Consider the following 24,463-nt stretch of genomic DNA (forward strand, 5'->3'; position numbering starts at 1 on the left):
TCATTATGCAATTTCACAAACAATACATTAGTGTCTCATTTTCCCCACATTCCTTCCAACATTTGTCATTTTCCTTTTCTATCATATTATCCAATCTGATAGGTGAACATACCTCAGAATATTGATTTCTCCAGTCAACAGTAATTTAGAGTATTTTTTAATATAACTATGCATAGCTTTGATTATTTTGTCTGAAAACTGCCAGTTCATATTCTTTGACCATTTAGCAATTGAGGAATGGCCCATTTTTATAAATTTGACTCTGTTGTCTATATATTTGAGAAATTAAGTCTGCTATAAAATAATTTCTTTATATTTATTATTACCACGAATTTCCCTCCATTATATTTTCCCCATTTTTCCTACTCTTTCTCTCTCTTTTCACCCTGTCCATTTTCAAAAAGGTTTTGTTTCTGACTACCACCTCTCCCAATCTCCTTCTCCTTCTATCAGCTCCCATCCCTTTCCTTTTTTCCTTCCTTTCTTCCTTTCCTACAGGGTATATACATAACACACCCAAATGAATGTGTATGTTATTCCCTCTTTGAGCCAATCCCAATGAGAGTAAAGTTCAAGTGCTTCCCCGCATCTTCCCTTTCACTGTGAAAACTTTTATACCTCTATTATATGAGATAATACCATGAGATACCCCATTATATGAGATACCCCATTCTACCCATGCTTTCTCCATCTATCAGTACTTCTTCTCATCTCTTAATTTTATTTTTAAAGATATTATCCCATCATATTCAACTCACATCCATGCCCTCTGCATACTCTTTCTATCTTAACAATAGGATTCTATATGAGATTGCCTTCTGCCTTAGAGGAAAGGGGAAAGAGGGAGGGAGAAACATTTGGAACTCAAAACTTTTCAAAAACTCAATGTTGAAAATTGTCTTTACATGTAATTGGAAAAAATAAAATATTATTAAATAAAAATAATGATAAGGTCCTTAGGAGTTATAATTATCATTTTCCCATATAGGAAGGCAAACAGTTTAACTTTATGAAATTCCTTATGATTTCTCTTTCATATTTACTTTTTTATGTTTATCTTCAGTCTTGTATTAAAATCAAATTTTCTATTTCACGCTGGTCTTTTCATCAGAAATGTTTGAAAATTCTCTATTTCATTGAATATCCATTTTTCCACTGAAAGATTAGACTCAGGTTTTCTGGATCAGTGGTTCTTATTTGCAATTCTACATCTTTTGCTTTCCAGAATATAATATTTCAAGCCCCTAAATCTTGTGTTATTTTGACTGTGATTCCACAATATTTAAATTGATGTTTTTTGTTTTGTTTTGTTTTGTTTTGTTTTTTACTGCTTGTAATATTTTCTCCTTAACCTGGGAGCTCTGGAATTTGGCTATTACATTACTGGAAGTTTTCAATTTGGTATATCTTTCAGGAGGTGATCAATGTATTCCTTCAATTTCTATTTCACCCTCAGATTCTAGAATATTAGGGCAGTTTTTCTTGATGATTTGTTGAAAGATGATTTCTATACTCTTTAAAAAAAATCTTGGCTTCCAGGTAGTTCAATAATTCTTAAATTATATCTCCTATATCTATTTTCTAGTCAGTTGTTTTCCAATGAGATAGTTCACATTTTCTTCTATTTTTTCATTCTTTTGATTTTGTTTTATTTTTTATTGATGTCTTATTAAGTCATTAGCTTCCATTTGGCCAAAACTAATTTTTAAGCAGTTTTTTTCTTTAGTGTATTTTTGTACAGATCTTTCCTGATGACCTTCTAAATTTCTGTAGGCTAGAAAATTGTTTTTGTTGGTTCTGCTGCTCCAGAATTTGTTTTGAGACATTATTTAAAGTTATTTGAAAAGATTTTGGGAATAACTTAGATGAGTCACTGCTTTTTTCCATCATCTTGGCTCCATTGCTGGAAACTAGGAATTCTCATAAGCAGAGATGAGAATGGAAGGCATTTTGTTCATGCTGGATAGTCTGTTCAAAAGCATTAGAAATGGGATGTTGTATGTAAGATAAGAACACTTTGACTTTCACCTGGATCCTCACTTCAGCAAGGCAATCTTTTTAGACTCTCCTATTTAACTTAATATCCCACTATCATTCTACATCACAGTAGCTTTTCTAAACTTTTTTCATTCTTTTTTCAATCTCCCATGGTCTCTTCTCTCTCCATTATTTTGACTAAGAAATTTACCTTAAATTTTTTTATTATTAATTTTATAATTATAATTTTTGACAGTACATATATATGCATGGGTAATTTTTTTTACAATATTATCCCTTGTATTCACTTTTTCAAATTTTCCTCTCCCTTCCTCTACTCCCTCCCCTAGATGACAGGCAATCCCATACATATTAAATGTGTTACAGTATATCCTTGTTACAATATACGTGGGTAAAACCAAATTTCTTGTTGCCTGGTAAGAATTGGATTCCGAAGGTATAAGTAACCTGGGTAGAAAAACAATAATGCAAATATTTTACAGTCAATTCCCAGTGTTCCTTCTCTGGGTGTAGCTGTTTCTGTCCATCATTGATCAACTGGAACTGAATTGGATCTTCCACTTCAATCAGAATATGTCTTCATACAGTATTGTTGTTGAGGTGTATAGTGATCTCCTGGTTCTGCTCATTTCATTCAGCATCAGTTCATGTAGGTCTCTCCAAGTCTCTGTATTCATCCTGCTGGTCAGAGAAATTTACCTTAAATTTCACTGAAAAAGTTGATGTCATTCTCTGAAAGCTCCTTCTTCTTTCTTCCTCCTCATCTCATATCTCTATCTTCTGCTACTATCTTTTCCTTCATCTCACATGAAAGGACCATTTTACTCCTTACCAAAGCTAACTTTTTAAAAAAATTTTATTTTTATTATTATTTGGAACACCTTTTCATATGACTAGAAATAGTTTTAATTTCTTCATCCAAAAATTGTCTGTTCATATCCCAAGGCTAACTTTTTATGTTCAATAAGTGATTTTAATCCATCTTTTTTTAATCTTATAGATTATCCATCCCTTTATCATTTCTATTCTTTCACTAATCTTTAATTTCTATTCATCTACCAACTGCTTCCAATTATCTACAAATATGCAATACAAATACAAATATCTCCTCCATCTTAAAAAAATCCTCATCTGATATGTCCATCCCCACAGGCTATCATCCTAAGTCTCTTTTCTCTTTCTTAGGCTAAAGAGCTTGAAGGGGCCATCTACAATTTCTGTTTTCATTTTCTCTCCTGTCACTCTCTTTTTAACTCTCTTCAATCTGGTTTCTGAATTCATCCTTCAACTGAAACTACCCTCTTCAAAGTTGCCAAAAAAATCTATCAAATGACAAATCAAATGACTCTTTCTCAGTGTCCATCCTTCTTCACTTCTCTATAGCCTTTGACTCTTGTCAATCATTCTTTTCTCCTTGAAATTCTCTTCTCTCTAGGTTTTCAGGACAATATTGTCTCCAGGTTCCTTCACTTGTCTGACCACTTCTTCACCTCCTTTGCTAGATCTTTGTCTAAGCTGTACCTGCTAAATAGAAGTGTGCCCCCAACACTCCATCCTGAGGTTTTTTTTCTTTTTGCACTATTTCATTTGATGATAACATCCATTCCTAGAGATTCCATTATCATCTCTATGCAAATAATTCTCAGATCTATTGATCCAACCATAATCCCTTCTGTCTTCCAGCACCATAGCTCAATTGCCTATTGGATATCACAAACTGGATGCCCCATAGCCATCTTAAACTCAACACATTCAAAACTGAATTACTTTTATTTTCCTCCAAACCTTCCCTGCTTTCTAACTTTCATTTCTACTATCCTCTCATCAAATGAGTTTTGCACCATCTTATTTAGTTAGTCAAATCTTGTAACATTTATCAAATATACCCCTTTCTCTTCTCTGACACTGCCCATCACCCTGATGCAAGCCCATATCATCTAATGCCTAGATTATTACAATAGTCTGTTAGTTGGATTCCCTCCTTAAAATCACTTCCCACTCCAGTCTATCCTGCACTTACCTATCAAAGCAATCTTCCTCATCAGAGATTTGGACATGTTATTCTCCTCTTCATTAAACTTCAGTGTTTCCCTATTACCTCTAGCATCAAATATAAAATGATCTGACTTTTTAAATCCTTCATAGCTTGGTTCCTTTTTACCACTCTAGGCTTCTTATACCTTATTCCCGTCACTTGTTCTCTAAAATTCAGTGATACTTTCCTTCCTGCTGTTCTTCATATAAGATACTCTCTCATCTGTCTCTGGGCATTTTCTTTTCTTTTCTTCTCTTCTCTTCTCTTTTCTTCTTCTTCTTCTTTCTTCTCTCTCTTCTCTTGATCTGGAAATGCAAGGAGGAAAAATCACAGTGAGTCTTATTTCCAATGTGGGTCAGTAGAGGGAGGTATGTGGAGTCTGGGGGCAGGATCTGGTCGGGGCATATCCTAAGAGAATTTCCAGCATAAAGGAATTGCAAAAGGGATCAGATGGTGCAGCAAAGCAGGAGGTCCTATACACCTACAGAAGACCCTGACTTTGTGCAGGATATAGAAACAGATATCAATTAGTAAGTCTATTGTTTAGTACCAGAAGTGGCTAGAGGGTACTAAAACAAATGTGGGGAGGACTGAAGTGGGGGCCTATGTCTTTGGGGGGCTTAGGCTTTATTACTGAGTGGGGAAATAGACAGAAGCAGTCTTCAGTTCCCAAGAGGTGCAGAGTAGTCAGAAGCCTAAAATGAAATAAATATGGCAAGAATCTCAGACCATAGAAGAACCTGCAGTTGTCACTCAGAACCAGTAGGGCTTTCCATTTAGCTGATAATGGCTCAATTCAATATAGATAAATCTATTGGAATTTCCCAACGAGGAGCAAGCTGGCAAGAGTGCCACTCAGACTCAAACCGAGATCAGGAACTCAAAATGTTCAGATGAAAATGGCAGCGAGCAGACTTTGTCCTGGATCATGCTGTGTTGGGAGCACTGAAATCTCACTAGTCAGCAGCCTGAGATATGCTTGTGATCCTGGAATAACAATACTCAGTACCCCAGAAAAAAAATCACATCTTGAGTATAACAACTTCAAATGGAATTCCTAGAAGAAGTGAATCAAAAGTTTGTTTTTTTAAAGAACTAAAAATGATTTTTAATAATTAAATGAAAACACTAGAGGAAAAACTGAGAAAAGAAAAGCAAAAGAAGAAAGATTTAGAAAGAGAATAAATAGCAGCTTAGAAGAAGAGGTATAAAAATCTTACCAAAAAAAAATAATTCCCTGAAAATTAGAATGGACCAAATCAGAATAAATGACTTCAAGATACATCAAGAAATATTAAAAACAAAGTCAAACAACTGAAAAAACAGGAGATAAGTTATATGAAGTATCTCATAGAAAAATACTAACCTATGAAATAGATTGAGAGATAATTTAAGATTTCCTGAAAATCATAACCAAAAATAATTCAACATAATATTTCAAATAATCATAAAAGAAAACTCACTATATTTCTTAAAACAGAAATCAAAATGGAAATAGAATCATCTAGAGAATGAAAGCCTAAAATGAAAACTCACCCGAATATATTAGCCAAAATGCAGAGCTTCTGGGTTAAAAAAAAATGTATGTATATACATAGACATAGACATAGACATATGTACAAACATACATATGCATGTATAACATGATCTACATATTAGTATGTATATATATGCATGTGTTTTATATGTGTTTACATATAGGCATACCTATATAAATATGTGTATGTGTATGTATATCAAGCAATCAAAACAAATAACTCAAGTACTGAGGAGCCACAGGGCCATACATGATTTGGAAGCAACATTTAAAATAGAATAGAGTTTAGAATATGATATTAAAGAAGGCAAAAGATAGAGGTCTATAGTCAAAATTAACTTATCTAGCAAAACTGAGCATAATTTTATAAAGAGAAAATGGGCCTTTAATTAAAGAGAGTACTTCTAAGCATTCCTGATGAAAGGATCGGGGCTTAGTAGAAATTTAAAAATATTATACAGAGGAGTCAAGATAAATCTTAAAAGATAAACATGAGCAGGCAATCATAAGAAATAAACATTTTCCCTTCTACTATAGGGAGATGATACATGTGTCTCTTTAAGAACTTTATTATCCTGAGGGGTCAGTGAGGAAGTCTAATTAGACAAAAGATTTAAGAATGGTTCTGTCTTGTTTTAATGATCATAAAGAAGAATGGAAAATAAAGGGAAAGGGAATACACTGGATTGGGGAGGTAATAGAATAAGAAGAGTTATCTCACATAATTGGGTTGCACAAGTAGAAGTTTATATAGTCAGGGATGAGGAGGAGTGAGTGACATAAACTTCCCTCTCATTTGAACTAGTCAAAGGAGAGAATATACATTTGAAGTTAAGTACAGAAATAAATTTCACTCAACAGGGAAAAGGGAGAATGAAAAGGGAGCTGTCAGAGAAAAGATAGATTTAAGAGGGGGATTAGTCTTGAACAAAACATAATGTAACTAATGACAGTGGATTTCCAAGAGGGGATTAAAAGAAAAGAAAAACATGATAAGGACATGTAATTTAGCTCTGAATTAGTTATGAAATTTGGGGCAGAGAAGCAAATAACATCAAATCTAGCACACTGGTGCTGAATTCATTCTTATTTTCTCACCAACCTCTTCTTTTTTATAAAGAGGGGGTACTCAATGGCATAGCATCTAAATAATTAAAGGAAAAATCAAATAGGTAATAAGGACTAAATAACATTAATATCGTAATAGTGTGTGTGCTCAATATATCCCTCTTGGACCTATAGAAAAAGAAGAGAGACAGAGAGAGAGACAGAGAGAGAGTCAGAGAGAAAGAGAGAGAGAGAAAGAGAGAGAGAGAGAGAGAGAGAGAGAGAGAGAGAGAGAGAGAGAGAGAGAGAGAGAGAGAGAAAAGGAAGGAAGGAAGGAAGGAAGGAAGGAAGGAAGGAAGGAAGGAAGGAAGGAAGGAAGGAAGGAAGGAAGGAAGGAAGGAAGGAAGGAAGGAAGGAAGGAAGGAAGGAAGGAAGGAAGGAAGGAAGAAAAGAAGGAAAAACTTCATATAAAATAAACCCAGGTAAATCATTACCATTTTTATATATTTCCAATAAAATCCAGCAGAAAGAGATAAAATTCCATTTAAAATAACTACACAAAATATAAAATACTTGGGAGTCTACTTGCCAAGATACAGAAAGGAACTATATGAACACAGCAACACAATACTCTTCAAATAAATAAAACAAGTCTAAATAATTTTAAAGTATTAACTGTCATGACTAGCCTATGCCAATATAAAAAAATGACAATGCTGACAAAATTATTTTTCTTATTTAATGTAATTCAATCAAATTACCAAAGAATTATTTTGTAAAACTAGAAAAAAAAATAACAATCATTGGGGGAAACAAAAGGTCAAGATTTTACAAAAGAACTAACTTTTTTAAAAAATGGAAAGGAGTGAAATCTCAAAGTAGCAGATCTCAAAGTATGCTTCAAATAAGTAATCATTTTTAAAATATGGTAATGGGTTAAGAAATAGAGAGGCTAATCAGTCAAACATGTTGATTTATAATATAGAAAAGCAAATAAATGTTTGATATTTTGCACAAACAAAACCAATGAAGCCAAGATTAGAAGGAAAGCAGAAAACTAAGAAACAGTTTTTATAGCCAGTGTCTCTTATAAAGGCCTCATTTCTAAACTATATAGAGAACTAATTTAAATTTATAAAAATGCATGTTGTTCCCCAATTGATAAATGGTGAAAGGATATGAACAGATAATTTTCAGATAAAGAAACTAAAAACATCTATAGTCATATAAAAATGTTCTAAATTACTACTAGTTAGAGAAATGCAAATTAAGACAACTCTAAAGTATTACTTCATACCTCTTATATTGTCTAAGATGACAGAAAAAGATAATGATAAATGTTGGAGGGGATGTGGAAAGAATAGGAAACTAATGCATTGTTGGTGAAGTTGTGAAATGACCAACCATTTTTAGAATAATTTGTAACTGGGCCTAAAGGGCTATAAAACTGTGCATATTCTTTGATTCAGCAGTCTTACTACTGGGTCTGTACCCAAAGAGATCATAAAAGAGGGAAAAGGACCCACACGTACAAAAAAATGTTTGTAGCAGTTCTTTTTGTAGTAGCAAAGAATTGGAAATTGAGTAGATGTCCATCAGTTGGGGGATGGTAGAATAAGTTATGTATATGAATATAATGGAAGATTATTGTTCTTTAAGAAATGATGAGCAGGAGGATTTCAGAAAAGCCCAGAAAGACTTATATGAACTGATGTTGAGAGAAATGAACAGAACCAAGAGAATAGAAATGAACAGAACCAAGAGAATATTGTACACAATAACATCAAGATTATATGATGATCAACTATGATAGACTTAGCTCTTATCAACAATGCAGTGATTCAAGTCAATTCCAGTAGATATGGGATGAAAAATGTCATTCACATTCAGAAAGAGAACTATGGAGACTGAATGTGGATTAAAGCAAAATATTTTCACCTTTTTTGTTGCTATTTGTTTGATTTTTTTCTTTTTTATGTTTTTTTTTTCCTTTTTAGACTGATTTCGTGCACAATATGAAAAATCTGGAAATAAGTTTAAAATACTTGTACATATTTAACCTATATCTGATTGCTTGCTATCTTGAGAAGAGATAGAAAAATTTGGAACCAAATTCTCATTATCTTCTATCTTTATTCACTATCTCTATCTTTATCACTATCTATCTCATTCCTCTATCATATCCTCTATCTTTATCCACTATCTCTATCTTTATCACTATCTCATTATCCACTATCTTTACATGTATTGGAAAAATAAAATACTATTGAGAAAAAAAATCAGTGTTTGATAAATACAAAGATCCCAACAATTGGGACAAGAACTCTATTCAACAAAAAGATTTGGGAAAACTTAAGAGTAGTCTGGCAGAAGCTACATATAGAGTATCTCTCACTATATATCAAGATAAATTCTAAATGAGAATAGGACAAAGGATGATATTATAAACAAACTAAAGAGTCAAGTAAGAAATTACCTCTCAGATATGGACAAGGGAAGAGATTATAGCCAAATAACAAACAGAGAGAAATTTACAAAAAGCAAAATGGGCAATTTTAATTAAATAAAATTTTAAAATTTTGCATAAGCCAAATGCAACTAAAATTAAAAGAAAAATGGGTAAATGGGAAAAAATCTTTGTGGCAAATTTCCTATGATAAAGATTTCATTTCTAAGCTACATAGGAAATGGATTCAAGTTCAGAAGAATACAGTCATTCTCCAATTGATAAATGGTCAAAGGATACAAACAAACAGTTATTAGAAAAAATAATCTAAGATATCAATAGCCCTAGGAAAAATGCCCTAAACAATTAATTAAAGATATACAAAATAATACACTTCAGAAGTTCTGCCTCACACCTCTCAGGTTGGTAGAGTTGACAAAAATGGAAATGACAAATGCTCTAGGGGTATGAGAAAATTTGTATATTATTGAACAGTTGGTGGAGCTGTAAAATGATCCAGCCATTATGGAAAGCAATTTTGATCTATGATTTTAAAGGCATCAAGGTATCAAACAGTGCATATGTTTTGGCCCAATGATAGATCAAAGAAAGAGGAAGGGGCCTATGTATATCAAAAAACCCAACCTTACATCATCTCTCTTTCTAGTGGCAAAGAACTAGACACTGAAGGGACAGCTGAACAAGTCATGGTATATAAATGCGATGGAATACTATCATATTATAAGAAATGATAAAAGATAGGGTTTTAGAGAACCCTGGGAAGATTTGGTCAGGAGAATGATTCACAGAATAACAATAATACTATTTAAAAAAACCCACCTTGAAAGACTTAGGAATTCTAATTATCATAATAACCAACCACAGTTTCAAAGGACTAATAATGAAACATGTCATCCATCTTCTGGTAGAGAACAGATGGATTCGGAGTTTACATTGAAAATTTTTTTTCCGATATGGCTGGAGTGGGAATTTGTTTTGTTTGACCACAAATATTTATGACTGTGGTTTTGTTTTTGTTGCTTTTCCAAAGATTATGATGGAAGAGGGAAGAGAAATTTTAAAGGAAGAAAAGGCAGATCTTCCTATTTGAAAGGAAAAAATAATTATAAACATCTGTATAATAAAGCTGGAAAGGCAGGCTTTCTTGATCAGGCAGTGACATAATCATACTTGTTCTCATATTACTTTTTTGGCTTTGTGGAGGATGGATTAGAGAAAAAAGACAGGGTGAGGAGACCCATCAGGAGCGTAATGCAATAGTCTAGGTACCAAGTGATGATGGCCTGAATTAGAGCAGAGGCAATTTAGGGGAAAGAAGGAACAGATGTAAGAGATGTCATAAAAGCAGAATCAATAAGACTTGAGTACTGATTGAATATAAGAGGTGAAGGAGTGAAAAGTCAACAATGAATTCTGTCTGACAGGAAGGTAGAAAACTACATTCTATTTCCCACCTCCATGTCTTTGTACAGACTATCCTCCATTATTGGAATATACTCTACCCTTACTTTTATTTCTTGGTTAGCTCCCTTTAAAGCTCAGCTTAAAAAAAATCCTACTTCCTATATAAGGCTTTTCTAATCCCTCCAACTGCTTCATGTCAACTTTAAATTACTTATATGTATTTTACATATACTTGCATGTGTAAATGTTTTTATGCAGTAGAATATAAGCTCCTTAGGAGGTAGGGATAGTGTCATTGTTTTTATCCAATGTTTGATATAGTTCCTAAAACATAGTAGGTGCTTAATAATTATTTGTTGATTTATTAAGAGCTTAATAAATGCTTATTAATTGATATCAATTTGTATATAAAAGTCTCCAAGTATGAGGGCGTCAGTGGAAAGAACTGTGAGCAGGCACTGAATTCCTTGTGACCTTGGTACCATTCACAGAAGCAAAGATGTTTGTAGTAGGGTTGTTTTTAAGGGGAGAGAAAATAAGGAATTCTATTACATTGAATTGGAGATAGTCATTGGATATCTTGTTGGAAATGTCCCTTCAAGCAGTTACCACTGTGGAACTGGAGCAGGACAGAGAGGAGGAATGGATTGTAGAGTTGGAGTTGTCTTGAAAAGATAATCAAATTCATGGCCATTGATTTGATTGTCTAAGAATACAATTTTGAGGAGGAATTTTTAACATGCTGCCCATATAATAAATAGATTTGGAATAGTCCATAAACTTGTATGAGAAAATATATTGCATGGTCATTTTCAGTTAATCTCTACTTGAAATTTAGCATTTCTTTCTATTATGATTTTTAAATATAATCTCTGAGCTGGTAGAATGTAGAAGGTCAATGAACAGAGGGATAAACTACTGGAGAAAGTGAATGAGGGCATGGAACAAAGAGAGTGGTTAGCCTTGGCAAGAAGGCCCCCCAGGACAAAGGAAAGGAAGAAGGAAGGATGGTGAAGAGGGACAGAGGTTATGAGGAAATTCTCAGTGTTTGGTTTTTATTTTCTCACCAAAGGGGATAGTAGATAGTAGAGAAGTTGATTATCACTCTATGTGCTGTCTCCCCCCATCAGAGTGGGAGCTCCTTGAGAGCAGAGATTATCGCGTTTGTTTATTTCTATCCACAGCATTAAGCATGATGTTTGCTTAAGTAAGTACTTCATAAATGTTTTTCATTCAAGAGAAAGTCAAAAAAAGAAAAACAAAATGATTGCTAGACAGCAGGTTGCCAGCAGCCAGGGCAGAGTTGAGGTTAGAGACATGAAATGCATGGGGCCATGTTGTTCATTCTGCCATGCTTATCCATTGTGGAGGAGCAGAGGAAATGGGTGGTGGGAGCCAGCCAGGAGTGAAGTTTGGCAAGGCATATGTGGCAACAGGGCAAGGGGACAAGGCCTTCAGGGAGGAGAATAGCACCATTTTGGGGGCCATTCCCCTTTCTCATAAAATAGGGACCTCAGTGCTCTTCCAGCTATCAGCCTGTATTTCAACTTTTGTGAACCAGTTTGAATCTGTCCAGGGTTCTACGTCAGAATCAGGGATGGGTTGGAGTCAGTTCATATTGGCTCAGGAAAACCAATTGTTAAAATTTCAATATGAACATTTACAATGTGGGATTGGCAAGCACTACAAATTAGGGCGAATTTCTGTTTTGTTGAGTCTAGACTGCACTGGGAGTCTTAAGATCTGGTTGCTACTCTGGCTATTTCAGCTATGTGACTGCAGCTAAGTCATTTCTTCAGGGATTCTTGCCACTGTTATTGTCTCCCCAAATTGTCTAAGGTCCCACTAGTGAATGTGCCAGTATCAGAGCCAACAAAGTTTAACTTCTGGGCTATTAGTTTTCTCCCCAGAAAGTGTCTCATCCACACCAGAAGTGGAATATGTACCCTCTCTTCCTCCCTCACCCAGGTTCTCAAAATAGGAGATCCAGTCCCCTAGGATACCCACTTTCTCCTTCTTTCTCCTTCCTTCACCCTCTTGAGTTCCCTTTCAGATCTAAATCTATGGTCTTTCTCCTTCTATTCTATGCTGTCTTTTTCTTTCCTTACCTCCTATTTTTATCCCACTTTGTTGAGAAAATAGAAGGCAAACATTGTGAATTTCTTAATCACATCTGTTTTACACTTCAAAGTCTCTCTTCCATTGCTTCCTTTCTCCTCTTATTTCCTTTGTTCCTTCTCTTCTTTCTATTCTTTCCTTTCTTCTATCTACTCCTCCCTCTCTTCTTTCCCCTTCTATTCTTTCTTCTTTCCCTTCTTCTCTTCTTCCTTCTATTACTCTTTCCTCCTTTTATTCCTTTTTTCTTTCATTTCTTCCAATCTTTCCTCTCATTCTTTTCTCCTTCTATTTCACCCTATGTCCCTTCTTTCTTCTATTCTTTCCCTTTCTCCTTCTATTCTTTCCTTTCTCATTCCTTCTCTTCTTCCTTCTATTCCTCTTTCCTTTCTTTATTCTTTCTCTTTTTCTTTTACTTCCTCCTTCTAATCTTTCTCTCTTCCCTTTCTCCTTCTTTTTTCTATTCTTTCCTTTTTCCCTTCCCTTTTTTATTCTTTCCTCTCTCATTACTTCTCTTCCTTTCCTTTTCTCCTTTTCTTTTTTTCTTTCACTTCCTTCTTTTAATCTTTCCTCTCTTCCTTTTCCCCTTCTATTCCTTCCTATTTCCCTTCTTTCTTCTATTCTTTCCTCCCTTTTCCCTCCTTCTATTCTTCCCTCTCAGTTTCTTCTCTTTCTCCTTCTATCCCTTCTTTCCTATTTCCTCCCTCCCTAGGCATCCCCTCCCCTCTCTAACTTGAAGTTGCCCCCCTTGGAGTCTGGAATTCTAAATACAATTATGCATTCCATTCAAAGGATTTGGACTCCACCTCTGGCCTCACCCCTTCACCCCAACCCCCTTCAAAGAGACCGCTGGGAGCAGCACCCAGGTCTGGTGAGTGAATGGTGCCAGGCTTCTCTCCTCCCCCTCCCCTTTACCCTAAGCAGGTGGTTTTCTGCTTTGATGTTCTTCCAGCTGTGATGGGAATCAAATTCTGTAGCGGGTTGAGAGAGGAGAGGGGGAAGGGCAGGGCTCACTGTACAAAGCAGAGAGCTGGGGTCCGGAGATCTGGGTGGGCGACATGGCTCTAGGGCTGGTATGACTGAACCAGCAACTTCTGCTCTGGGCCCTGGTCCCCTCCTCTAGAAAGTAGAGAGTGTTTAGACCCGCTGACCTCTCTGGGTTGGGTCAGGTCTGATGTCCTTTTTTCATGACTTGGGAAATTATCTGGAAGATTGTTAAACAGCTAGCCTGCCCTGAGGCAGCATGGTATAGTGGAAAGTCAGACTCAACCACTCCTGCCAAGTAGGACCCCACCCAAGTGCCCCCTTCTCTCAGCTCTCAGTAGTCCTCATCCGTGAATTGAAGAGATTGGACTGGTCCAGAGCTCTTACCCTTTTTTTGTGGTATGGCTTGCATATAGAGAAGCTTATGGGCCCCTTCTCAGAATTATGTTTGTAAGTAATTTTTAAAAATATTAAATTAAAAGTCAGTAAAGGTTAGTAGGAGTTAGTAAAAAAAATTTAAGGATTGGGACAATTAGGTGGCACACCACTGTGACTGCTGGGCCTGAATTAGGATAGACTTCTGAGCTGTGGGAACTTGGGCAAGTCACTTCACTCTGTTTGCCTCAGTTTCCTCAACTGTGAATTGAAGGAAATGACAAATATTCTACTATCTATACCATAACCCAAGTGGGGTCATGAAGAGTTGGATATAACTGAACAACAAAAGAGGATGTGTGTATACAGAAATATATATATATATATATGTGTGTTTATATACTACTTTTTGAAAAACGTGGCTTTTGTAGCATTATTAGGTCTTCAAAGTATTCTCTCTATATATCTATGTATACCATACAATATGTAATAAAAATTTTATATACACAAATATAGAGAGATAGCTATATAGACATAAAATTTCAATTGATATATTCTATATCTATGTCTATACCTTACAATATATAATTAAATTTTATACACATGAATATAAATAGTTATAGACATAAATTTTCAATTGAATCTATATTTATATCTATATAAAATACAATATATAATTAAAATTTATACACACAAATATGTATGGATAGGTTTAGACATAAGATTCCAATTGAATCTGATCCTCACATCAGCCAGGAGGTGTTAAGTGTCTGAGTTCAGATTTGAACCCTGGTCCTCCTGACTTCAGGGCTGGTGCTCCACCCACTGCGCCACCTAGCTGCCCTGGCCTTCTTTATTTTCAGTAGTGAATGCTTGTGCAATCATCCACAAATTCACACACTTTTCACAGTTTTCCCTATTCTAATCTTTCTTCAGTTTTTCTGAATTTACCTGGGGAAAAGATCAGATAGGGGCTTTAATTGTTAACAACTGTTGCCTTTCTTGTTAATCAAGAACTAGAACAGAATATGTCTAAAACTGAATTCATCCTTCCCCTCAGACCCTCACCTATTCCAAACTTGCCTATTGTTGTCTAAGCCATCACTACCCTCTTAGTTGCTCAGGCTCTCATCATAGGCTTGGTTCCTCTCTCTCTTCTCCCATATCCAATCTGTTGCCCATTCCTGTTACTTTGACATTTGTAATATCTCTGTATAAGCCTCCTTCTCTCTTCTGACACTGCTACTTGGCTTGTACAAGCCCTTATCACCTCACACTTGGATTATTGCAATGGTCTGTTGGTGAGTCTACCTACCTCAAGTCCATTCTCCATTCAAGTGGAAAAGTGATTCTCCCAAAACAAAGGCCTGACCATTTTATATTCCTTATCAATAAGCTCCAGTAATTCTCTACCTCCTCCAGAATCAAATACAAATTTTTCTCTTTGGTGAAAAAGAGAAAACCCCACCTTTCCTCACACCTTACAACTCCCCCCTGAGTATGCTTTGATCTGGTGACACTGCTCTTCTTGCTCCTTAGTGAACATCCATCACTTTTGTGTATTTTCCCTCACTCTCCTTCATGTCTAGAATGCTCACCATCCCTTTCTAGCTTTTGTGTTCCTTTAACTTCCAGGTGAAAAAAATCCCACCTTTAGAGGAAGCCTTTCCCAACCACTCTCCTTAATTCAAGTGCCTTCTCTGTTTGTATTTATGTAGCTGTTGCATGTCATCTTGCCTATGAGACTGTGAGTTCCTTGAGGGGAAGGACTGCTTTCATGCTTTTTCATGCCCAATGCTTAGTACAATGCCTGGCACATAGTAGGCACTTTAATGACTGAGGATACCCCTCCTTTGTCTGTGGCAGCAGAAGCGGCTGGGCTTCCAGGGAGCGGGAGACCGTGAATAATCCGTATCATAAAGTGGGAATCATTAATCCACAAACCAGGGGGTTTCTCTGGAAATGTGACTGAAGGCAAAGAGTTTGGCAGAGGGCCAGATGAAAGGGGAGGAGGGCATGAGATGGGGTGAGCTCCCTGATGTCTTGACAGGTGTGTCACAGACCTGAAAGGAGAACCCAGCCCTGTCTGAGGCTGCTAAGCCTTCCTGGTCCTGGTCTGAAGGATGTGAAACTGTCTTGCCTTAGCTTCCCAAGAGCCCTGGATGTATCTGCTCCATTCAAAGTGAGGATTAATAGACTCCTAGGATCTTGGCTTCGGTGTGAAAGAGTAGGAACCGAACCGCAGTAGGACCAGATTTCTTTCTTAGCCCTGTGTAAACTTCCCAAGTCCCTTCCCCTGCTAGGGCTCAGGTTCCTCATCTATTAATGAAGAGATTTGGACTAAATGATCTCACAATCTATGCTTCTATAACTTCGGATGCCACCTAGCTATCTGAGAAAACTTCTGTTCCCTGTCAAAGGGGAGAGTCCAGGATGGCTCTGCTTGTGCACTTTTAGATGAGTCTGTCAGGGAAGTTTCCCTCAGGGATGGGGAAGACAATTCCCCCCCTTCCCCCCTTTTGGGACCCAGGAGAACAAATCTAAGTCTGCCTTGGAATACTGAAGGCAGCTCTCTCTCCTCACAAGCTTGTCCTTCTCTCTTTTCTATCCTTGCTTGTCCTGATTTTGTTTCCTTCCCACTCTTTTAACTATCCCTGCGTCCTTCCAAAAGACAGACTTAAACATGGTTTATTTCTAAATGCAAAGGGAACGGACTCAGATATTGGGGAAAGTCACTCTGTAGGCTGAGAAAAGAATCTCCCCTCCCCCCGCTCCTCACCCTCCCACCGGCAGCCGAGGGGACGCTTGGGCGTTCTAGCCCGTTCCTTGCCGGAAGATTTCCCCCAGGAGCCCACACTAAGCATCCACTCCCCGAGTGGCCCCGGTCGGAGGGGCCCCTTTGCCGGGCTCAGCCGGCCTGGGATCCTTCTCCCCATCCCAGGCCCGTTCCAGCCAATCGGGGAGCCTTGCGCCGGCCGCCTGACCGAGGGGCCCCCGAGTTGTCCAAATAGCCAAAATGCACTTTTCATTTCCAATAGAGATGGAGAGCAATCTGTTTTTCCTCTCCCTGTTAGAGGCAAACTTCCCCCGGTTCTTCTCCCCATCCTCTGCAATTGTGATCCGAGCACTCCCTTTCCCCCTCGATGTAATTGTAGAGTTATGAATGTGAGCTATTGACCTCCGAGGTCCCGGGGCGGGGGGAGGGAGCGGTAGCTTCTCTGCAGCCACACCTGGAGACTGTCAGTGGCTTCTTTCATTCCGCTTCCCCGGGGGAGGCTCCGCTTCCCTCCCCAAGTCCTTTCATGTGGGCTGGAGGAGGGGAGGGAGGAGCCGTGAGGCTGGGGGAGGACGGAGGTGACTGCCCTGGGGCCGGTGTGTCTGAACTTGAGTCACCAGAGCTCCGGGTCCCCGAGGTGGCCCACCGCCGGCCCTCCCCAAGGCCTCGCCGTGCCTTTGTTGGACCGGGAACAAGCCGCGGTTTGTCGGGCTTCTGGTTCTGAGGGAAGGGAGGAGAAGCTGGACGCCTCTCCTCGCTCCCCACGCCGGGAGTCCCCCAGGTCCAGAGTGTCAGGAGTGGGAAGGGGCTGAGCAGCCCCAGGTGAGAGCTGGAACGGAGAAGGTCAGAGCGAGAAGAACCGGCATATAAAATGAATTAATATCAATAAATAGTTACGAAACTTTCTTTTTACACCTACTACACACAAAACCCCGTTGTGGGGGCTGAGCATGAATAAACACTCTCCGGGCCGGGTCCTCCTATGTCATTATTTATAAAAGGGAGTGAGCTATTTCCATCCCTAGCGCTGGCTCATGGCAAGGTTTAATAACCGTTCTCCGCCTTGCCTTAGTAAGCCCCTGCCATGGACCGGGAACAATGCGAACTGAGCCCCCGGTGCCGCCTTCGGTCATTTGCAGCTCTGCAGGACCCCGTGTGGGGTGTAAGTCCTTTTTCCAGCTGTGCCCCACTCTTTGGGGTCCCATCTGGGGTGTTCTTGGCAGACTCACCGAAGAGGTTTGCCATTTTCTTCTCAGGCTCATTTTACAGATGAGGAAACTGAGGCAGGGTCTCACAGGATCTCACAGCCAGCAAGTGCCTGAGGCTGGATTTGAACTCAGGTCTTCCTGACTTTAAACCGCAGAATTAGCTATCTAATAGCAGGAATACACGGACAAAAAAACGTTGAAAAGCCCTGGCTTCAAGGAGCTTAGTCCCAGGAGGTAGGTTGTGGGTGGCTTTCAGTGCCGGGATCTGGAATTCATACTTGCTCCATGGAAGGTCTGAATAAAGTAGTGACAGGATCAGAATGGCTCATATGGAAAACTTCATGGCAGCATGTAAAGAAGTATTTTACAGAGTATTGTATTATAGATCTGAGACGCAGTCCAACTTTGTGATTCTATAAACTTAAATCCATGTCCCCTGCCTCCCAAGGCAAATGCTATTTCCACTGGACCATGTTGCAGGATGATGGACCTTCCAGGGCCTCTGACCCACCTCATCCATCTTTTTTTCATTTTATGATGAGGATAATGAGGCTCAGGGTAATAAAGTAACCCATTCAAGATCACCAGGGTAATAAGCCTCAGTAGTGAGATTTGAACCAGGGTCTTCAGACCTCAGAGTGAGTATTCTTTCCACTATGTGATCAGAAAAGGAGGTGGACTGGGGAGAGCAAAGGAACAAATGAGAGCTGAATGTTGATGATAGATGATAGGGAGGCCTCCCGTATTATGACTAGAAACACTATTCAATTCAATTTGATTGATTCTATCAGACACGTCCATGTCCTAGGCACTCTACTAGCTGCTGGGAGAAAGCAAAACTAAAAAACCAGTCTCTGAATTCAAGGAACTTACATTCTACTGGAAGGGAGCATTGGATTTGTGATGGAGCATGCATAAGAATAATACAGGATGAAAGGAATTAATAGATTGGTGGCTCAGACATCTGCATGAAGCCATTTTTCAACTCCCCACTACGTGCTTTCCCTCCCATTGTCCTTTGAATTATATATGTGTCTGTGTGTGGATATGTATACATATATATTCACATATGTATGCACACATCTATACACACATACACATATATTGTAACTATATTTATACTATATCCTCTTTACATGTAATTGTTATCTCTGGCATTATTAGTAAGCTCATTTTAAATAAGAATCATTTTATTCTCTGTCCTTTTCCCATCTTAGGCAGTGAATAGGGTCTGGAGTCGGGGAAATCTGAATTCAAACCCAGCCTCTGACCCTTACTAGCTCTGTGATCCTAGGCAGGTCATATCACTTCTGTCTGCCTCAGTTTCTCCTTCTGTGAATGAAGTTCTCATGAGGATAAAATGAGATATTTGTAAAGTAATATATGAATGCTAACTATTAATTTGCATACCTGCCTATCACATAGTAAGTGCTTAATAGATACTTGTTGAGTGATTTGTGCCATGAGATCCAAGAACCACTAAAGTGTAGAAGAGCATGTGATGGGGGGCATCTACCAAATAAATGAGATGGGATTGGAATTCAAGGGAGGTTGGAGGTGAAGACTGAGATGTAGTTAGTTGTAAAAAGTGAAAGCCAAGGATCCAAAGGAAAAGTCATTTGAGTGAGCTCCAAGAGGAAGTGGCCCTCTAGGAAGGTGACTATGGAGTCAAGGAAGCCCATGTTCTAGGCTTGGATCCTGTACAGGGGCTATGTTTACACAGCTTAGCACAAGCAGAGCCTTCCCTGTAATTCTAAATGATTCTAAAGGGCTCCAGTTCAAGGGCAGGGCTGTCTGGCCTTTGTCCTCCACGGGGAATCCAGTTCCCAGAATGAGCACTTGGATCGGGGGACAGACTGTACTTCATTATCTCAGGACTTTAGGCCAAGAACTTTGAAATAGGCTGATTATAAATTATCAATACACACCACTACAGGAAATAAATAATGGAATGGGACAAGGGTGTCCTGGGTACCACCGCTCGACTCCACCCTGGCCAGGGAGACTGGGCTGGGGGAGAGGTCAGACTTGGTTCCTTAATCTCTGGGGTCTCTTTCCTTTTATTTTCCCATCTTCTAGTAATGTCTGCAATGGCTCAGGCCTGGGCCGGAAGGAGCCTGAAAGACACTGTTACTGTGGAATGTCTGACTGGGAAGGGTCCACCACTCTCTGGAGAGCCTCTGTTCAGCCCCAATTCTATAAAGCCAAGTATTTCCGAAAGCGTTTAGGCAAGGGAGTTTTCAAGGCTGTCTTTCCTGTAGGCAGTATAACAAGAGAATCTCAGAATCTCAGGACTGCTGAATTTTAGAATCTCATAATCTTAGAACGACTGATTTTTGGAACCAAAGAATCACCAAAAATCTCAGAATTACTGAGTCTTAGAATCACCAATTCTTATACTTACTGAATCTTAGACTGGCTGGACCTTAGAATCACAAATTATTATAATTTATTGAAACTTAGAATCATAAATCCTTATAATTACTGATTCTTAAAATCATAGATTCTTATAATTACTGATCTTAGAATCATGGAACATTTAAATCACAAATTCTTATTAATACTTAGAATCATGGAGTCACAGAATCTTAGAATTATAGAATCTTGGCATGAGCAAGTCTTAGAACCACAGGTTTTTATAATTACTAAATCTTAGAATCACAGGACCTTAAAATGACTGAATCACAGATTCTTATAATTATTGAAACTTAGACTCACAGAACCATAGAATGACTGAATCTTAGAATCATCAAATCACAGAATCATAGAATTATTGAATTTTAGAATCACAATTCTTGTAACTATTGAATCTTAGAGTCATGCAATCTGCAGATCACAGAATCTTGAAATTACCAAGCCTTAGTGGAACACATACTACTCCTGGCCCTCACTGCCTAGATGCTAGATAAGTTGACTTTCAGCACTACTTAAGGGTTCTCTGGAACTTTTAAGAAGGCTAGGGTGCCTAAGTTCTCTGCTAATATCTCCACCCTCAATTGATAATGTTCCTCCATCTTTTGCACTTCAATTGCATTTAACCATTAATAGTAGGATTAACTTTTACAAAGAAATATCTACATGAAAAGTCATAATCACAAATATACAGATTTACTTCTCAACACATGAAGCTTAATCTTCCCCACTTGGTACCACCTCAGTCTCTGCTAGTTTAGCTGCATTCCAATGGAGAACACGGTCCCGGTTCCAAGTCCTCAGGCTCAAGTTCTGGGCACCTAGGCTCCCTGCCAGACAGGAACATCTTGTCTGCAAATCTAACTCCAAGTTGACGTGGCTTAAACTTCTAGGTCTAATGGAGATTTGCTTCTGGGACCTGAAACTGTGATGGACAGATGAAACAGAATAGAACCAAACACCCCAGCCCAGTTGTTTAGAACCAGAATTCATGGTGTCCACGCTGTGAGTCAAGTGTGATCTTCACCTTCTGGGTGCAGAAGAGAAAAACACTCGCAGAAAAAAGAGAGATTGGGCATCTGGCCAGTTCCAAAAAGCATTCTATTCTGGCTATACAACTAAGGTAAGTTGGGGCAGCAGGTGCCTCCACATTAGGTGATCTGGGCATTTGTAGCAGGTCAAGTCCCATTTCATAAGAATCATGGGATCTTAGAATGACTGAATAGTATTATCATGGAATCTTAAAATAATCATAGAATCATGACTCTTGGCTTCTTAGAAGCATAGAATCACAGGATAATAGACAAATAGCTGTATGTAGCATCTTCACCCATGAAAGAATTTTAGAATTCTGGCGTCTCAGAATCTCCCATTTTTTCCATCTGTCCTTTAGTCTCTAACAAAGAGATTAATCACCTTGTTCTTGCTGATGCCTTCTCCTTTTCTCTTCCTGATGCTTTTCCCTCAGTCATCCTTCAGGAGCCAGCCCTTTCATCAATGCCTCTTTCTGTCTCTTCAAACATTTTTAATCTACTGGATCTTTTACTACTGCCTTCACACGTACTCAGTTCTCCCCAATCTTCAAAAAACTCATCACTTTACCACCCCTCCTTAGCAAGGTGTCACCCTTTTTAGTTACCCAATTCCTAGGTAAAAAATCATTCCCTGTGTGTTGGCTTGTCTGTTCTAAGAGCCCTCCCAGCTCTGACATCCTGTGTTCTAAGTTCTCTCCCGGCTCTGACATTCTGTGTTCTAAGGGCCCTCCCGGCTCTGACATCCCGTGTTCTAAGTTCTCTCCCCGCTCTGACACTCTGTGTTCTAAGGGCCCTCCCGGCTCTGACATCCTGTGTTCTAAGTTCTCTCTCAGCTCTGACACTCTGTGTTCTAGGGGCCCTCCCGGCTCTGACACTCTGTATTCTAAGAGCCTTCCCACCTCTGACATCCTGTGTTCTAAGGGCCCTCCCGGCTCTGACACTCTGTGTTCTAAGTTCTCTCCCAGCTCTGACATCCTGTGTTCTAGGGGCCCTCCCGGCTCTGACACTCTGTGTTCTAAGTTCTCTCCCAGCTCTGACATCCTGTATTCTAAGTTCCCTCCCAGCTCTGACATCCTGTGTTCTAAGTTCTCTCCCAGCTCTGACATCCCGTGTTCTAAGTTCTCTCCCAGCTCTGACATTCTGTGTTCTAAGGGCCCTCCCAGCTCTGACATCCTGTGTTCTAAGGGCCCTCCCAGCTCTGACATCCTGTGTTCTAAGGGCCCTCCCAGCTCTGACATTCTGTGTTCTAAGGGCCCTCCCGGCTCTGACATCCCGTGTTCTAAGTTCTCTCCCAGCTCTGACATCCTGTGTTCTAGGGGCCCTCCCGGCTCTGACACTGTGTTCTAAGTTCTCTCCCAGCTCTGACATCCTGTATTCTAAGTTCCCTCCCAGCTCTGACATCCTGTGTTCTAAGTTCTCTCCCAGCTCTGACATTCTGTGTTCTAAGGGCCCTCCCAGCTCTGACATTCTGTGTTCTAAGGGCCCTCCCGGCTCTGACATCCCGTGTTCTAAGTTCTCTCCCAGCTCTGACATCCTGTGTTCTAAGTTCCCTCCCAGCTCTGACATCCTGTGTTCTAAGTTCTCTCCCAGCTCTGACATTCTGTGTTCTAATGGCCCTCCCAGCTCTGACATCCTGTATTCTAAGTTCCCTCCCAGCTCTGACATCCTGTGTTCTAAGTTCTCTCCCAGCTCTGACATTCTGTGTTCTAAGGGCCCTCCCAGCTCTGATGTCCTATGTTCTAAGGCCCTCCCGGCTCTGATGTCCTGTGTTCTAAGGCCCTTCTAGCTCTGACATCCTGTGTTCTAAGAGCCCTCCTGGCTCTGACATCCCGTGTTCTAAGTTCTCTCCCAGCTCTGACATCCTGTGTTCTAAGTTCCCTCCCAGCTCTGACATCCTGTGTTCTAAGTTCTCTCCCAGCTCTGACATTCTGTGTTCTAATGGCCCTCCCAGCTCTGATATCCTGTATTCTAAGTTCCCTCCCAGCTCTGACATCCTGTGTTCTAAGTTCTCTCCCAGCTCTGACATTCTGTGTTCTAAGGGCCCTCCCAGCTCTGATGTCCTATGTTCTAAGGCCCTCCCGGCTCTGATGTCCTGTGTTCTAAGGCCCTTCTAGCTCTGACATCCTGTGTTCTAAGAGCCCTCCTGGCTCTGACATCCCGTGTTCTAAGTTCTCTCCCAGCTCTGACATCCTGTGTTCTAAGTTCCCTCCCAGCTCTGACATCCTGTGTTCTAAGTTCTCTCCCAGCTCTGACATTCTGTGTTCTAATGGCCCTCCCAGCTCTGACATCCTGTATTCTAAGTTCCCTCCCAGCTCTGACATCCTGTGTTCTAAGTTCTCTCCCAGCTCTGACATTCTGTGTTCTAAGGGCCCTCCCAGCTCTGATGTCCTATGTTCTAAGGCCCTCCCGGCTCTGATGTCCTGTGTTCTAAGGCCCTTCTAGCTCTGACATCCTGTGTTCTAAGAGCCCTCCTGGCTCTGACATCCCGTGTTCTAAGTTCTCTCCCAGCTCTGACATCCTGTGTTCTAAGTTCCCTCCCAGCTCTGACATCCTGTGTTCTAAGTTCTCTCCCAGCTCTGACATTCTGTGTTCTAATGGCCCTCCCAGCTCTGATATCCTGTATTCTAAGTTCCCTCCCAGCTCTGACATCCTGTGTTCTAAGTTCTCTCCCAGCTCTGACATTCTGTGTTCTAAGGGCCCTCCCAGCTCTGATGTCCTATGTTCTAAGGCCCTCCCGGCTCTGATGTCCTGTGTTCTAAGGCCCTTCTAGCTCTGACATCCTGTGTTCTAAGAGCCCTCCTGGCTCTGACATCCTGTGTTCTAAGTTCTCTCCCAGCTCTGACATTCTGTGTTCTAAGTTCTCTCCCAGCTCTGACATTCTGTGTTTTAAGGGCCCTCCCAGCTCTGACATCCTGTGTTCTAAGGGCCCTCCCGGCTCTGATGTCCTGTGTTCTAAGGCCCTTCTAGCTCTGACATCCTGTGTTCTAAGGGCCCTCCTGGCTCTGACATTCTGTGTTCTAAGTTCTCTCCTGGCTCTGACATTCTGTGTTCTAAGGGCCCTCCCGGCTCTG

Source organism: Sminthopsis crassicaudata, chromosome 3 (assembly GCF_048593235.1).
Source record: "Sminthopsis crassicaudata isolate SCR6 chromosome 3, ASM4859323v1, whole genome shotgun sequence".
NCBI lineage: Eukaryota > Metazoa > Chordata > Mammalia > Dasyuromorphia > Dasyuridae > Sminthopsis > Sminthopsis crassicaudata.